The 18234-nt window shown below is 31.5% G+C and overlaps 1 protein-coding gene across 3 annotated transcripts in view; it reads right to left on the minus strand.

Moving 5' to 3' along the window:
• LOC114334567 (neprilysin-2) overlaps positions 1–18234 on the minus strand; it is a 311969-nt gene that overhangs the window by 193567 nt on the left and 100168 nt on the right. The gene's annotated exons all lie outside the window — the stretch shown is intronic.

Genomic DNA, 18234 nt, shown 5'->3' on the forward strand with positions numbered 1-18234 from the left:
ATAGTAGCATGAAGAGTTGCAATATTTGAGTTGCTCCAAGTGATACTGGTATCATCAGCAAAAAGAAAGATTTTTCCATCGATTTTTAAACTAGTGATGTCATTAATAAAGATAAGGAAAAGTAGAGGACCCAATACTGATCCTTTCGGTACCCCACATACAATGTTTTTGAGACTAGAGTCTGTATCATTTGCTCTAACCAGTTGTTTCCTATCATCCAAGTAAGATTGGAACCAATTTAAAGAAATACCTCGAATTCCGTAGAAATTTAGTTTTTTTTATCAAAATGTTGTGATTTACACAATCAAAAGCTTTGGTGTAGTCACAAAAAACGGTGTCAGTGTGAAGATTATTGTTCAGTGCTTGATAAACCTCATGTAGTACAGAAAACATGGCATCAGTTCTGTAGAAGTCGTGTTCAATCTATTTTAAGAAGCTCCCCGGTATTCCCCTTTTGTTTGTCCGACTCTATTTATTTTTTTGTTTCCCTTTATCGCATTTTTTGTCTTTATTGGAATTTATAACTTTAGTATAATATTGTGTTTATTTTATAAATTTATAGTGTGTTAAATGTATTAAACCGCGTCCTCACAGGTAAAAATATGTTAAACCAGCGGTCCCTCGCAATTATTTGCGTTCTAGGGGTAAATTGTGCTAATGTGGATGAGTTCATCGCATAAATCGGACGCAAGAATTTCTGGCGCACACAACGCACACGCTCCATCATTTGTTGGTTTTGAACGAAGATTATAGGATTGGCTTGGCATACCGAACAACCGAACGAACGATAAACAAATTTTCAATGCTCGAGCAGTTAAATTTGCGACGCAAGTTCATTCAAAAACCATTAGTTCAATAAGCACGTAAAAATTTACCAGTGAGTATGCAGCTTTATAACATAGTTAAATATAAATTAAATATAAATAGCCATTTCCTAATTATTACATTGACAGTTAGTACATATCAATGATATTTATTACATATCGACGTACGTTTTAAGAGGCTACAGTAGCGATCAACAGGTAGCAACAAACGCGGTCCAGGATTGCGGCTGTAATTTTAAATATTTTGTCGATATATTTGGCACACATAATCTTAATATAATTAAGAATATCGGTACAGAGTCCAATTTGAGAAATATATTAGTATGTGGAAATTACTCGGTAATTAAATACAATATTAAAAAACGAGCCTGTACCCTAATTAAGAAGAACAAAAAATACACTTTCTTCAAATAAACTTTTCTATCCCATGTCTAGATTTTGTGTCATTTTGGACCTACTAAAACTTTTTATTTCTAACAAAAAATCGAACATATTTTAACTAATAACTAATTAGGCAACATAGAGAAATTGTCACTGTCATTTTGACAAACCTGCGTCAGATTTTCTCTTATCTGTTCTGTTATTTTTATCGATATATGTTCAGTGCAGTAGTGTATTATTTTAAGAATTCGTTATTGTTGTTTCATAGGAAAGTAGTGTTTATTTATAGTTTTGTGTAATAGAACCAAGTTGTTGGCCTATTTGAAAAAATAGATTATTGTTAATTGTGCGTTTTAGTTATATGTACGGCTCTTGTTTCGCTTCACAACGAAATGATTATTTATTATTATTATTTCGTGCAAATACCTATATTACCATAAAATTTTCACCCATTTTGGTTTATTTTTATAAATATTTATTTACTAATAACAATATTGTTTTCTGTTACTTCCATTTAGCGCGCCTATGAGTATAATTGTCAAAATATTGATCTTAGATAATGCCAAAGATTACCACTATTGCCAAAGTTTAGCAGACCTTACGAAAGAAGGTACGATACTATCTGCCAAAGTTATATTGATGACGCGCTACTGTATGCTCTTAATGTTTGGATTTAACTTGTTTGCAAATGAATCATGACGTTTGTGAAAAAATTATAATGGAACAACTACACGGGTTCTACTTGCGGTTACATTGGGTGAAAACCTAGGACCTACCCAGTTAAATTACTTGTTAATATATTTCCCCTCTTTTAGGTAGATTAGAGCTTACTGATACCAAGATTAGTATGTCAAACTATATATTAAACAATTTTTGATAAGAAGATGAAGATATGAGAACTAAGTGAATAGGCCATTCTATTCTATTTTGTTTCTTTTAGGAATAGGAAAAGTTACATGTGATATATGTAACTTCCCAGCTAACAATGTTCGTATATATAACGTCCAATAAACGTCAACATTTTGGGTGAAGTTACGTCAAAAGTTACATCAAATTTTACCTAAAATATACGTATAAAAGTCACAGCGATGTTACTTAACAATTTTACGTTATTTCTACGTAACCGTTTTAACGTCACAAATGCGTCACTTTTTAGGAGAATTTTTGGTATAAATAATATTTATAAATATGACTTAAAATTATTGTGTAAATAAAACCACATACATGATGCTGACACATTTATTTAATATTTGAAATAAACAGTTATTATAAATATTTGACTTTTATGTAAGAGACAGAGAGAGACACAATTATTAATAGTTACTTTATAATACAATACATAAACATACCCTTTAAGTAATCTTCATTCGTAAAGTGTAAACTGCACACTTTCATTTAAGGACTAGGCTGCTTCCCCATTTTTAGAAGATATTTCCATACATTTCGTTTTTCAACTAAACTGTCATTGAATAGAATTCTATTTTGTTTATCCTATTTGGGGAAAGAATGAAACGATAAATTACTATTAGGTACGCTTTATCCAAGAATCACACTGAGGCACACAACAATAATAATTCGATTTTTTTGACATAACTCCATAAAAACAAACACGATTTTAATCACGGAAATATAAGGTTTGGTATTAATGAACGGTTCGAAATAAATACGCGATTTCGCTGCACTCTCAAACGAGATATATACCTGTCTATACCTACCAAAAAACCACGTGTTAAAGACGAATAAATTCATACGTATTAAAACCTACCAAAGAGCCACGTTTCAGAAACGAATAAATCCATACGTATAATATACGTAGTAAAATTTCGTATCAGTAACGTCATTTTTTGATAGATGTTACGTAACAATACAAAAAACCTAAAAACGATATAAATGTAACGTTATCTTGCTAGCTGAGTTAAAGAATAGTACGTGTACCTAGTAGGAAAAGCTTAACATTCGCGGCCGATGTAAAGATTGCTGTGGAGGCGCAAGCCGAGCCAAGGCAATGCAGAGTCCGGGAATATGGCTTTTCCTACAAGGTATACATATATATTATTTTTTCGAAACTTGAACATTTAAATTATTATATTAAAATAAACATGTTAAAATTGTCAAATAGACATATTATTATTTTGATTAAAAAAATTCGTCATGCCACCAAATATAGGTTTTGTAACTAGAGAAACAAAAATGTGGAATTGTCAAATTTGACGCATTTTCTTATTTTTGACAGTTTAATAAATTTGTTCTGAATCTGCTGTAAGCAAAAAATAGTTCCTTACAGTAAGGAAATAACATTTCCGTAAGTAGGTACAGTTATTTTTCGTTTCCAGGCAACGGCTAAATATAATGGTAGGGGAGCCCAAGCGGGGATTTTTTCAGTTACTCGCGAGCGCGTCAGATTATCATAAGGGAGAAACCTGGTACCCTGCAGATGTACCTCTACCATATATTGGCTCTTAACACAGGGGAGCTCGTTAAGGGGGGCCCGAAAAAAAAATCTATCCTTAAAAATGCTTGAAATTGTCGGATTAAGATAAGGTAAGTTAAGTACATGAAAAAGAGTATATGTTGCAAAAATCTGACGATTTAAGCGGGGCGTAAGGAAATGGGCGACTCAAAAAGTTAAAAAAAAAGCGTATATTTTGCAAAATGAACGTCAGATCAAAAAACTAAAACTACGTTTTCAATATTTTTCAAAAATCTATCGAATGATACCAAACATGACCCACGTAGAGGGGTGGGTGTAATTTTAAATTATTATATACAACTCCCGCGATATTTCGCAAAATAAACATCATATCGAAAAACTGCAAAATGCACTTATTCAATATTTTTGAAAAATCTATCGAATGATACCAAACACGACCTCCAAAGGATGTGGGGTAGGGAGTTACTTTAAAATCTTAAATAGGAGCCCCAAATTTTTATTACAGATTTGGATTCTTTACGTAAAAATAAGCAACTTTTACTCGAAACATTTTTTCGAATTCTGGACAGATGGTGCTATAATTGAAAAAAAAAACAATTGTTGGAAGTCCCCAACAACTTTCTTTGGTTTGAGGATCTAATAATCACAATCCAATAGGTACCCATAGCGCTCGAGTGACTGCACATTTAGCATACTTTGCTCCCCTACTATAAGGAAATATCGAACGTTTCTTTCAAAATGTTGTCAAAAATGTTCCTGACCGATTTTCTGAAAAAAGTGTTAAATAATCGAATAATAACCAAAGATACATAAAAGTTTAATTTTTTATTGTTCATATACTTCATTTGCTTATTTGTAATCATACTTCATTTTATTATTCATTAACAAAGCAAGGTTTTTGTGCTTGTTAACATGTTCAAGCTGTTGTTCTATATGGGTGTCAATATATTCTTTGACCTACTGCATGTGACTTTGATTTAATTTGTGTAAAAGATAAACGTAAGTCAATTTAATGAGACACTATAATAATTTATAAAGTAATAATAGCGACTATAAATTGTATTTACACTATGTAACATTTTAAATTTAATTCAATTAAAAATAGCAACAAAAGCAAATAAAGTATACTAGATAAAATAGAAAATGACCTTTGTCAAATTATTAAAACCTACCTACTGAAAGCCACAGTAAAAGCACAGAAGGAAAAAAAAGTTGATATTTTTTTATCAGGAGAAACGCCACTGTAATCAATCGTTTTGCTTGTAATTAAACTTTAAAAACTAATGAAAAATTTGTTTGCACTTTGTTTTATTCTAGACACGACATATTATGTAACATGCCTATTCTGTAACTCATTTCGATGATAGAAGTCAGGAAAATCGAATAGAAGTGACCAAGTCGAATAGAAATAGTCAAAATCGGTATTCCACAACTACCTCGGAATCTCTACAATCGGAATAGTGAATAGAAATGACTTCGACACCATTTACCCTGTCGAAAATAGATTTCAATAATCGGAATTGTGCTTGACGCAAGCGCATTTTATTTTGTTTTGACGTTTATATTTTATATCTACTAAAAATAATTTATTACTACTTATTGATCATTATTTATAGTATTTTTACCTTTTGCATCTGCTTAATTTTTACTCTGTGGTCGGTGGTGTTTATTTAGGGAATTGTATATTTAATTTAGACATGTACGAGTACGCATCAAACCTAACCTTAAAATTGATTTGGCATCCGAAATTTAGATTCTGAATGCTGAATGTTTGCCAGTTACAGTGTTGCCAAACTTTTTTTGTATATTTCTTGTACTACAGTCGAACCCGCTTATTAGAATCCCTGTTATAGGAATATCCCGGTTTATGGAATATAAATTCGAGTTCCCGAAACGTTTGCATTTACTCCTTAATAAATTTATCCTTTTATTGGAATAGGTTCTAATTAGATAATACCGCTTATTAGCATATTTTGTAGGTCAACGAATATTTTTTTACAATTTACTAAAAATTTAAATTATGTTTGGTATTATGGTCAGTCGTCAAGGGCCTGTACTGCTGGATTAGATATTATTAGGGTAATAAATATTTATTACTTTGTTACGAGTACCAATTCGATATTTAGCCGACAAATGCATGGGTCATAAAGTAATTTTTATTTGTCTACACAAAGGCACTGTTGCCTGCTATAAAATTGTTAGAAGCAGTTTATTTAGAATTCACCCAGAGAGTATTTACCTACTTGTATGCAAGATGTGAATTATGGCTTTGTTAAATTCATCCATTTCTTGCCGCCAATAAAAGTTCGATTCAACCAATGGATTAAGGATGACCACAGGGATTAACACCAAAAAAGCTATAATTACCGATAATTTCTCAAGAAAAAATAAGTAATTTTGTTATATGCATTATAATAAGAAAATATTTACATATCTACATATTGCATACATTTTATATTAATTACCTACTGCTACTGTATTCATTCACATACATAATATAATGTAATTTGGTATTTAATACATACATAGATAAGTAGTAGTTACACTACTGTATTATTGACGTAAAAAGACCTAAAACCATTTACATATACTGATTATGTAGGTACATATATGTATGTATGATATACGACATATTGGCATAGTATGCAAAACTACATATTGGCATAGTATGTAAAACTACACATTGGCATAGTATGTAAATAATATTATTACGTATATTCGGTACACTTTTTTCGACTAGCCACCAATGATCGGTTATTAGAATATCCCGGTTATAAGAATATTTTTGCCTGGTACAAAGGCTATTCCAATAAGCGGGTTCGACTGTATTTCAATCAATATTATAATGTACAAGAATACAGGGTGAGGCAAATAAAGGGCCTATTAGAAATATCTCGAGAGCTAAAGGCAACAGAATCATGAAAATTGGAATAAAGGGGTTTTGAAGGATGCTCTATTAAATTAAAATATTTTCATCTCTTTGCAACTTCCGGTTATACCGGAAGTTGCTTATAACTTCGTTTTTTTAATGGGACACCCTGTATATTCTTACGTTTTTGGATTCTCTTCGATGTCTCCTTTCTTAAAATATGAGGTTTTGTAATATTATACAGGGTATTTTAAAAGATAATTACATTTTTTTATTAATTTCGTAGCAAAATTAACACCCTGTAGAATCGTAGTAGTTTGACATCTAAAACTCTACTTACGTTCAAATGATTTTTAATATACTCTACTATTGTTAAGAATCATTAGTATAGCTAAATTTTTAATTTTAGTATACAGGGTTGGTCGAATCTCGGAATGAGTATTTTCTGAGTTTTCTTAAATGGAACACCCTATATTTTAGTATTGTAATGAAATGATATTTTATGGTACTTTTTTATTTCTTAAGCATTCCCTATACCTAACTGCTTTAATTTGTGCTTAATTGTTAATCGCACCAACAGTCTTAACTACGTAGGTATTTTGATAGCTAAACCATTATTGGTAATTTTAAGGATCACTCTGGATTAATATGTATTTATTTCTGAAAAAATATTTGGGATTGAGTATTTTCACGGCCAACCTAATAAAATTTTACGTATTTTTTGGTGCAATTAATGTTTAGCTTGAATCACCAAGAACCCACAAATTAGAGCAGTTAGGTATAGGGAATGCTTAAGAAATAAAAAAGTTCTATAAATAGCTATTTGTATAACAAGGGAGGAAAGTGCTTCTTTTCCTCCCGAGAATGAAGTTTACTGCCCGACGCGTAGCGGAGGGCAGTAATCATTCAAGGGAGGAAAAGGCACTTTACTCCCATGTTATACATATGGTTTTTCCACCTTCCTCAAATAACAAGTCATTTTATCATTTTTACTTAATTTATTTATGTAACTAACCAACAAAATTTATTAGAACTAAAACTAGCAAGTAGGTACAATATAACTGTCAACTGTCAAATATAAGTCAAATTATTAATGTAAACATTGTTAAATCAGAATAACAATTTAGTGTTTTTTACCATTCTACAAAATACAGAGTGTTTTTAAATAAACGTTAAAATGTATAGATACTTACGTAATAGAAAATAGATATTGTACAGGGCGTCAATAAGTTATATTACATGAATGAAATACCATGACGTCACTTTTACTTTTCCTCCCTAGGGAGGAAAAATATTTTCCTCCCTAGGGAGGAAAAGTACAACTTTGCTCCCTACAATCAGGTCCGGAAAAGTATACTTTCGGTAGAGGTAGGTGGAAAATATCATTTCATTACAATACAAAAATAGAGGGTGTTCTATTTAAGAAAACTCAGAAAATACTCATTCCGAGTTTCGACCAACCCTGTATAGTAAAATTAAAAATCTAGCTATACTAATGGTTCTTAACAATAGTAGAGTATATTAAAAATCATTTGAACGTAAGTAGAGTTTTAGATGTCAAACTACTACAATTCTACAGGGTGTGAATGTTGCTACGAAAATAATAAATAGACGTAATTATCTTTTAAAATACCCTGTAAAATATTACAAAACCTCATATTTTAAGAAAGAAGACATCGAAGAGAATCCAAAAATATAGAAATATACAGGGTGTCCCATTAAAAAAAAAGCGAAGTTATAAGCAACTTCCGGTATAACCGGAAGTTGCAAAGAGATGAAAATATTTTCATTTAATAGATCATCCTTCAAAACCCCTTTATTCCAATTTTCATGATTCTGTTTTCTTTAGTTCTCGAGATATTTCTAATAGGCCAGTTATCTGCCTCACCCTATATATTGTACAAGAACGTTTATAATATAAAGAGAGACTTATAGCGGTGATTGATAAATATATTATACCAGTTTACTTGTATTTGTATTAATCAACGCTTATAGAAAAGAAAATAATTATAGACATGACGCTGTTTTTGGGAAAAGTTGTTTTTAAGTTTAGCTGGAATCAAAACTTAAGATTGTACAATTATTAGTAATATCTTACATCATACATCTTATCCTCATTTATCTTTTTTATTTATCAGTTTATCTTATTTTTTAAAACAATTTTAATTAACTTTGATTTAAAACCATTTATCATCTTTTGAGGTTTTTGTGTCCAATATTTACACTAATCTTTTACTGTTTACTTTTCAAAACGTTTCTTTTCTGTTATTTCAAAACTATTTTTTAAAATGTAACTGTATGTAATATGATAGTATGAAAAATTAAAGATATCGCAACGGTGTCGTATTTAAAATTTAGAACAGGTCAAAGAACACTAATTTCGCTTGACAATGAGGGGTTGGCACCCCCTCTTGACACATCTGTGTTTTAATGGTAATATGGACATCCCTTTTTCTTGAAAAGCTAGAAGAATGAGAGAATTCGGCCAACGTCCCCTATTTTAGATGTCATTTGTAATAGAAAAATAGTCAGAAATATCAAGGTAAAAGTTAACTATCCCAAGTGAAGTGGTAGAAATTTTTTGATTTTAGTTGAGTAAAAGTAGCGTTGAATTTTTGAGAATTTGAGTAAAGGTAGTTGTATTTTTTTCAAAAATGTATAAACATTTTCATTTTTTTTCAACACGAAAATGCAGCAGCTTCATAATACTTTTGTTAAATCGGAGAGTGCAGGAAGAGTCTATACCGGTTTCGTAGGTTTTTTCCTCCTCATCAATAGTCCCATATCCTCTTCTCTCCGATTTCCCCAGGCATCATACTTTGGGCCTTTCCGAATTGCAAAGAAAGAAATGTCACGGATGCACTAGAGCCATCTACCGAATGACAAAATAAGTTATGAGCCGAAGTAGCACACAAAAGGAAATAAATATCGTTCCCATACGACCAGATTGACAATAGGTGGAATACTTTCTTTGATTACAACCTCCTGAGATTTTCAAAATTATAAATCATACAGGATTCCGAGGAAATTAGGATGAGAAAATTTTAAATAATTCACAACCAATCTGCTCAGCGTGGTAAAAGTTCCAACAAGAAAGATTCCTTAGTACTCAACAAAAGAGTAAATGAATTAAAAATGTATAAACATTTTCAATTTCTTTGCAACACGAAAATGCAGCAGCTGCATAATACTCTGGTTAAATCAGAGAGTGCAGGAAGAGTCTATACCGGTTTCTGAGGGTTACTGATGAGGAGGAAAAACCTCCGAAAAAACTCCGAAAAACCTTCGGAGGTTTTTCCTCCTCATCAGTAACCCTCAGAAACCGGTATAGATTCTTCCTGCACTCTCCGATTTAACCAGAGTATTATGCAGCTGCTGCATTTTCGTGTTGCAAAGAAATTGAAAATGTTTATACATTTTTAATTCATTTACTCTTTTGTTGAGTACTAAGAAATCTTTATTGTTTGAATTTTTACCACGCTGAGCAGATGGGTTGTGAATTATTTATAATTATCTCATCTTAATTTCCTCGGCATCCTGTATGATTTATAATTTTGAAAATCTCAGGAGGTTGTAATCAAAGAAAGTATTCCACCTATTGTCAATCTGGTCGTATGGGAACGATACTTATTGTCGTTTTCTGTGCTACTTCGATTGATAATTTATTTTGTATTTTTTTCATTTAAATAATACAGAATTAAATTGACAAATGACAGGTAGCCATTTTGTGGCCGTTATGCCAAAAAACATATTAATTTATCAATAGTTTTAAAACAACATTTAACTTTATCAATATTTACCAAAATTCTTTTGACTTAACCTTGTACATGACCTACTTTCAAGAACATCAAGCTGTCAGTTGACACTTCATATTATTTAATTTTTACATAAGAATTTATTATTTTTAAACAAATTATCCAGACAGCTAATAAAATACAACAAAGAATAACATTCTAATAGTATATTATTCAACGAGCATGTAATGATGGCTATTACTCACGATGATGAAGTTTGCGACACGAGCCGTAGGCGAGTGTCGTAATTCATCAGAGTGAGTAATAGCCATTACATGCGAGTAGAATACTATACTTTTTCTACGACCTTTTTTATTTTAATTAGTAAAAAATTTAATAATCAACTACTCGAGATTTAAATTATAATAATTTACAAGAATACCTAAACGTTATTTACCCCTAGTACGTGGCTGAATAATTGGTTGCCTACTATTACCAAATTATTATTTATTGTAAAAATACAACTAGAAATAGTCAATATAAGTTCTATTCGTTTCCGAAAAATTATAAGCTTAAATTTGTACCTACTGTCAATTAATCTAATAAATAGGAAACGGCTATTGTCGGAGGACGTATTTCAATAATTATAATGTATAATTATATTTAACTATATATAATATACTAATATAACTATACATAATATGTTATAACATATTTAACACAGTATAACTTGAAAAATAAACACAATATTAGTTAAAAATTCCAATTAACATAAACAAAATGAGCTAATGTCACTGTCACTAAAATAAATGATAAACGTCAAAATTTTTAGTAAACAAGATATAAACGTAAAAAATATATACTGACATTGATACAGTTAAAATTCCTTTAAAAATTTTTCGAAGTTAATTATTGATATAAATTACAATAATTATTGTATTAAATAAAAAAGTTTAAGTAATTTTATTTGCAGTTTATATACGATTAATATTAAATGTGGCATGCGTCACTTGAATCTAACTTCAGCCCGTGAGTAATGACCCGTGAGTAACTTCAGCCCGTGAGTAATGAATTATTACTCACGGGTACACTAATCGGTGCTATTATCTATGAAAAAATAGCGAATAATGATCATGTTATTAAACGGTCGTAGAAAAATACTTTTATAGTCATAATGAAAGCAATAAAATTCACTATGATACAAGAAATTTTAACTGGAAAGACCATTTCACTGTATTATTATTATTTATAAAACGTTACCTTCTTACGAAATAATTTGTCACACACCAAAACTAAACAGACATCTTCACACGGGACTCTAAACAGGGGGAAGGCAGTATTGCGGGAATCCTGAATGCCAAAGGGAGATGATTATGGAACTGACCGGCAACCATATAAAACAGCTTAAACCATATATCCATATTTTCTAACATTAGACTCCAACCATTCATTTGCGCTTCGTCGTCAGAATTTCACTACTTTCCAAATCCATTAAATAAAGTAGACAAAACGCAAAATAAAGCGGACTCTAACATTTTCTAACTCTCTTCGTTACTTGATTATTTCCATTACTTTACTTGCCGGTTGGCCGCGGCCCCGGAGAGCGCCGGCCATTATCTCGTGTTACTCTTATTTTGAGTTGCTTGTTGGTCAGGTCTTAGAACGCAACTAACCTCCTCCAAACACATATCTCTTCGCGTATCGACCCGAAGCTCACGTCTTCAGTCCAAAACGCTGTTTTATGAACTCTGCATCCAATCAAATAATTCATGGTTCGCGCCATTACTCAAAAACAACCAATTAAGGGAAAGAAGGTACGACGGAATTGCCAAGTCAACAAACCTTCTATTTACTCAGGTGTCTCCAAAGAGGTTTTCAAAAAATAACAAAAACTAAACAACCACAGAAGATCTTTCTACGCAGCAAACTTTGTGAACGAAAAGTACTATACAGGGTGCAACCAAAAACTTCAACAATATTAAATAAATTCAAATTAATGATATAACCTACACAAAATACAAGAGATAATTGTAGATTTAACAAACAGCTGTTTTTTCAAATGCTACTAGAAAACAGAGCCAATGATTCTGTCATTAATAATCCCTGCCCATACATTCATTTTCAGAGAATTTTGCGTGTGTGGCTCTAGTATCCAAAGTGGGTTCTCTTAACAGCATGATTATCATCATCAGTCGTTTTGAGTCCTCTGTTGAACATAGGCCTCCCGTAAATAATTCGTCTGTTTCAGATATTAAGAAACTTGTATCTAATTGTACTGAATGCGCTTGTTTTGTTCTCCGCTTTGTTCTATGGTTGTGAAACTTGGACAACAAAAATAAAGAATCTTAACAATATAGAAGCGGTCGAGTTTAGGTGTCACCGTCGCATGCTCAGAACTCCGTGGACAGCACACATATCTAACGAACGTGTGCTAGAGAACATGCACAAAGAGCAAGAATCGATCAACATGATAAAAATGAGAAAAGTTCAATACTTCGGTCATATATAATAAGAGGACCTAAATACGGCTTACTCTGGTTGATCATTCAGTGCAAAATCGAAGGAAATCGTTGGTTGGAAGATAACAACTGTCCTGACTGTGTAACATTAGACAATGGACAGGTCAAACGATCGAGCAATTGTTTCATATAGCTGCCAACCGAGAAAATTACATTTGCTTGCATCAGCTTGTTACTACGACGATAGACAACGCCTTAAAACAAGCACGGCACACAAAGAAGAAGCGCTTGATATCGTCCAACTATCTTGTTTGGGTACGTTCACGATTACGATAAGCATTATATCTAGGTCTCTATTCTAAAATTTTTTTGACAAATCTTCCATCTCCGAGCGTAGCAACATAATATGGCCTCCCCAGTTCCATTTCACCGATGTAAGTCTTTTATCTGCGCCCGTAACACCAGTTTTTCTCCTAACTATTTGATTTGGAACTCCCTCTGGGATATTTTCACAATTGAAGTCTCCATTGCTTTGTATTCTACTTGTATTATGTTTATTACTTTTCCAGTAAGGGTCAGTGTTTCTGCTCCAAAAGTTAGAACTTCCTCTTCAAGCGCAAGGGAATATCTGATCTAAAGACTTCTTTAACTTAGCTGCCCATGCTAATTCTGTTCTCCTATTAAACTCTGTTGTTTGGTTGTCTCTTCTTAATCTAATATCATAGCCGATATACTTATAGATCGAGATATAGTAAATTTGCGTACCATATGTTAACACGTTTTTGGTTAGTACAAGGTTGGTCATGTGTTGTGTTTTAAAAAAGTTAGCTTTAAAATAGTGGCGAAGGAAAGTATCCGACTGGGCAGTATTCCAGAATGGGAAAACATTGTTATGCAGGTCCAGGCTCACAAAGGGTTGTAGCGGCATTAGAAGAAGTTTTAAGACCACAAGACTGAAGGTCTTGATGAGGTTGGCATGCATAGTCTACCCGGTATGCAAGAAAGACGACATACTACAAATCTCAAATTGCTCAGAAACTCCACATTTATATTGACTTCAATATTTTCCCAAATATTGTTTCTCAAAGCACTTTGCAATAAAGCGGTGAACAGTTTAGGAGACATGGTGTCTCCTTGCTTAATAGCCTTTTCTGTTGCAAAACCTATTTGATTTATAAGCTTGCTAGTAGCTGTACATTCATATTGGACATCTGTACTGTACATTTCTACTGTAAAAAAGTAATTTGGCCAACGTTTGTTTTAGTTACAAATTTTAATAACTGACATGGTCAGACTGAAGGAGTCTAAAATTGGGAAGCAAATTTTTCTTTTTGATGTCGAGAATACAAGAAGATATTAAAATTTAATGTATTAGGCATATAATATATCAAATCCACCGTTGCTAATACTTCGGACGCTCTAAACGCGATAGAAATGACGATAATATACTCTGAGGACGCTCTAAACGCGATAGAAACGACGATAATATACTCTGAAAAGTATACGCAAAGCTCGATAAGCGCGCTTTCAACGCCAAACTCTCAAACTAAATTATACATTTATCGTATATGTTTTTGCAAAATTACCATCATAAGGCGTCCCTCTAAAATTTGGTCGGGTAGTTATAGATGATATTTTAGGCACTTTCAGCAAAGAAAAAATTAAAGCGTCCGGATACAAACGCCCGGATGTACCCGGACGCTCTTATGATGGTAAAAAGACAATGTATGGACGCTCCATTGATAGTAGTATGTATATAGATCCTACTAAAAGGATCACTACATAAGCAATGATACCATTTTTGGTCATATTGTTAGAAGACCCGCATATCGCAAGGCTACAACTAACACTGCCAAGGAGGTAAGGCTACCTGAGGAAATGAAAAGCCATAACATTATTAAATAAAATAATGTTGAATAATCGAGTACAAATATAAATACAAATAAGCAAAATTATTAGCTAATACTCGTAAAGTGAATGTGAATTTAAATGGAAATATATAAAATGATGAAGGGTCATCATTCCATACATTTCTGAGCAACTATATACCCGGATTTCGGCCTAATTGGACCTCATCAGTATAGTGTAGCAAGTTAAAAAAGTTGTATCTTAACTTGTAAAAGGATCACTACAGGAGCAATGTTACCATTTTTGGTCATATTGTTAGAAGACCCGCATATCGCAAGGCTACAACTAACACTGCCAAGGAGGTAAGGCTACCTGAGGAAATGAAAAGCCATAATATTATTAAATAAAATGATGTTGAATAATCGAGTAAAAATATAAATAGAAATAAGCAAAATTATTGGCTACTACTCGTAAAGTGAATGTGAATTTAAATGGAAATATATAAAATAATGAAGGGTCATCATTCCATACATTTGTGAAAGCAACTATATACCCGGGTTTCGGCCTAATTGGACCTTATCAGTATAGTGTAGCAAGTTAAAAAAGTTGTATGTTAACTTGTAAAAGGATCACTACAGGAGCAATGTTATCATTTTTGGTCATATTGTTAGAAGACCCGCATATCGCAAGGCTACAACTAACACTGCCAAGGAGGTAAGGCTACCTGAGGAAATGAAAAGCCATAGCATTATTAAATAAAATGATGTTGAATAATCGAGTACAAATATAAATACAAATAAGCAAAATTATTGGCTAATACTCCTAAAGTGAATGTGAATTTAAATGGAAATATATAAAATGATGAAGGGTCATCATTCCATACGTTTCTGAGCAACTATATTCCCAGGAACTCAACTCATAAATATTGGCAATATCATTTTAAAGTCTTCTACTTTAAAATGTATAACACATGTCTGAGTTGCCGATATAAATGAGTCAGATTAAATAAATTATTAGAAGAATTTTTTACTAAGTAACAACATTTCTGTTTAATTTAGTAGTATTTTTTATTTTAACAACGACACCCGATTTTGGCGTCGAAATTTTAATACAATTATTTTTTAAATTTAATTTTGGCTTATTTCCCATCTAAATAGTTAATAATTATAAAAATGTCGCAAGGAAATAGCTTTAGAACAACATTAGGCCAAACTAGTTTGTCCTGAACACGAGAGGATAAACTAGTTTGTCCTAAGCCTGGTAGGATAAACCAAACTAGTTGATTCTGACATAAATACGCACACGCTAGGACAAACTATATATACCAGCATAAATAAACATTATAGTATACCTACAAAGCCAAAATAAGTAGATAAACTGAATAAATTGCTCTCTAATTGGAAAAATAATCATTTTTTATTAAAACGATGATGATAGTCGTTCAAAATAATGGATAATTGATAATATAAACAATCATATTAAAGGAAATAGTATGTGTTTTTATAAAATCCACACCTCACTTATAAAAAATATCATTTATTTTTCCATGGAGTGCTTTGGCAACACTTAGAATTGCGGAGCATCATTGTCTTGTTTTACTTGCATCTGTTTGGGAACACTTTTTGTTGCTAGGGGTATTTTAAACGAAGAGTCGATATTATTGATGATAACGTTAAAGAAGCTATTAACGAAGGAAAAATCTCTTTAACTGAAAATAACATTCAGAAAGCTAGAAAAAGTTCAGCTGATAATAGTGTGAAACAGGCAGAAAAATGAAAGCAACTTTAACAAGTTTCATTTACCAGCCAATAGCGGAGATAATTTGACTAGGTATACCAATTCCAGATGTTGACAAAGGAGAGGTGATCTCAGAAACATTGGAGGTTTTCTTAAGATCCATGATGAAAGTTTTTACAAAGTTGGCATCAAACATTAAATTAAAATTCTAAGTGCCGCCAAAGAACTCCATGGAAAAATAATAATTTTTTAGGTACAATTATTGCTTTTATAAAAAACACTTATTATTTCTTATAATATAATTATTTGTATTACCAATTATCCATTATTTTGAACAACTAATCATTATCGTTTTAATAGAAATGATTATTTTTCCAATTAGATATAGAGTATTTTTGTAGGTATATTATTATACCTTTGTAAGTATATTAGGTATAATGTTGTTCTGAAGCTATTTCCTTGTGGCATTTTTATGATTAACTATTTATATGGGAAATAAGCCACAATTAAATTGAAAAAAATAATTTTATTAACGTTTCGACAGTATTTTACGTAGTATTTTGTATTTTGACAACGACACCCGATTTGGGCGTCGAAACGTTAATAATTTTTTTTTTAATTTAATTGTGGCTTATTTCCCATATAAATAGTTAATTAGGTATAATGTTTATTTACTGGTATAAATTATAGTTTGTCCTGGAGTGTGTGTCTTTATATCAGGATCAACTAGTTTGTCCTGAAATCGGATTTGGCCGGTAACATATTATGAGTATAAATAATTCACAGTTGAGTGTAATGAAAATTACACTTCGCTCATTCGGAAGAAAAGTGGCACAGCTCAAAAAATGCATAATTCCAGTTATCTGGTTAATTGACTCTAAATATCCTAAACTTTTACTAGGAAAAATGTCACATAGATGTTTACTTCCTACTTCGAAATATGGTGGAAGTGTCATTATTACTTTGACGCTAAAATGGATACTTTTATTCTGGAACAATGACACTTTTGAGTTATACTCAAACGTTCTAAGTAAAAGTATCGTTATTTATCGTGAAAACCGTTGCATTTTGAGAAGTGTCTTAGGTATTTTTCGGCGTTTCGATGGAATATGACCCCTATTTTAAAATAAAAAAGGGACATTCTCAAAATTTTGATCTTTTTCTTTGTTAAATTTTTTTTTGGGTTTTATATTTATTACATCATTAGAAACATTTACTTGGCCACATTCTTCGTTTTTAATTTAAATTTTTTAGCAGTTACCGTTTAAAACTGACAGTTACATTAAGGTCTAAAAAATCTATTTTTGTCTCTCCTGAAAAATGTTGTTTTTTGAGTTGTTGCACTTTTCTTCCGGATGAGCGACTTTATAAGTTTTATTTAACGTTTCGATTTCCATTCAAAATCTTTTTCAAAAAAGTGTTTTAAAATAGTTAGCTGTTGCTAAACCAACAGTTCTTTGGCGATTCTACAATACTATTGATTACAATAACAGCTCACTATTTGAAAATAGTCTTTTTGGAAAATGATTGCAGGAGAAAAAATAAAATAAGTATTGCCCATACATTTTGTATAATGCATTTAGATTTTTAAAATCCAAAAATAATAATTATATCTAAAAATACTTTTAGCTAAAAGTTTTTCCGTAGAAGACAAATTTTTACAATATTTTAAGGCAGTATTACGACATAATTAGGAAAAATATAAACTTCACTTCCTCGAGAAAACAGTCAATATGCGAATTTTGTAAAATTTCTGTATTTTTATTTAAGCATGTCATTGAGTTACCAATATACCAATTATTGTCTCAACGTTTATCACTGTTGCTAAGATAAAACGGTTAAAATATTCCAAATTTATTTTTAAATTTTACTTATTTTCTTGCAGCTGTCACACTGATAAAATTACTGAAAACAAAAAATTAACTAAATTTTCTACTTTTGCTCCACCACT

Source organism: Diabrotica virgifera, chromosome 1 (assembly GCF_917563875.1).
Source record: "Diabrotica virgifera virgifera chromosome 1, PGI_DIABVI_V3a".
Taxonomy (NCBI): domain Eukaryota; kingdom Metazoa; phylum Arthropoda; class Insecta; order Coleoptera; family Chrysomelidae; genus Diabrotica; species Diabrotica virgifera.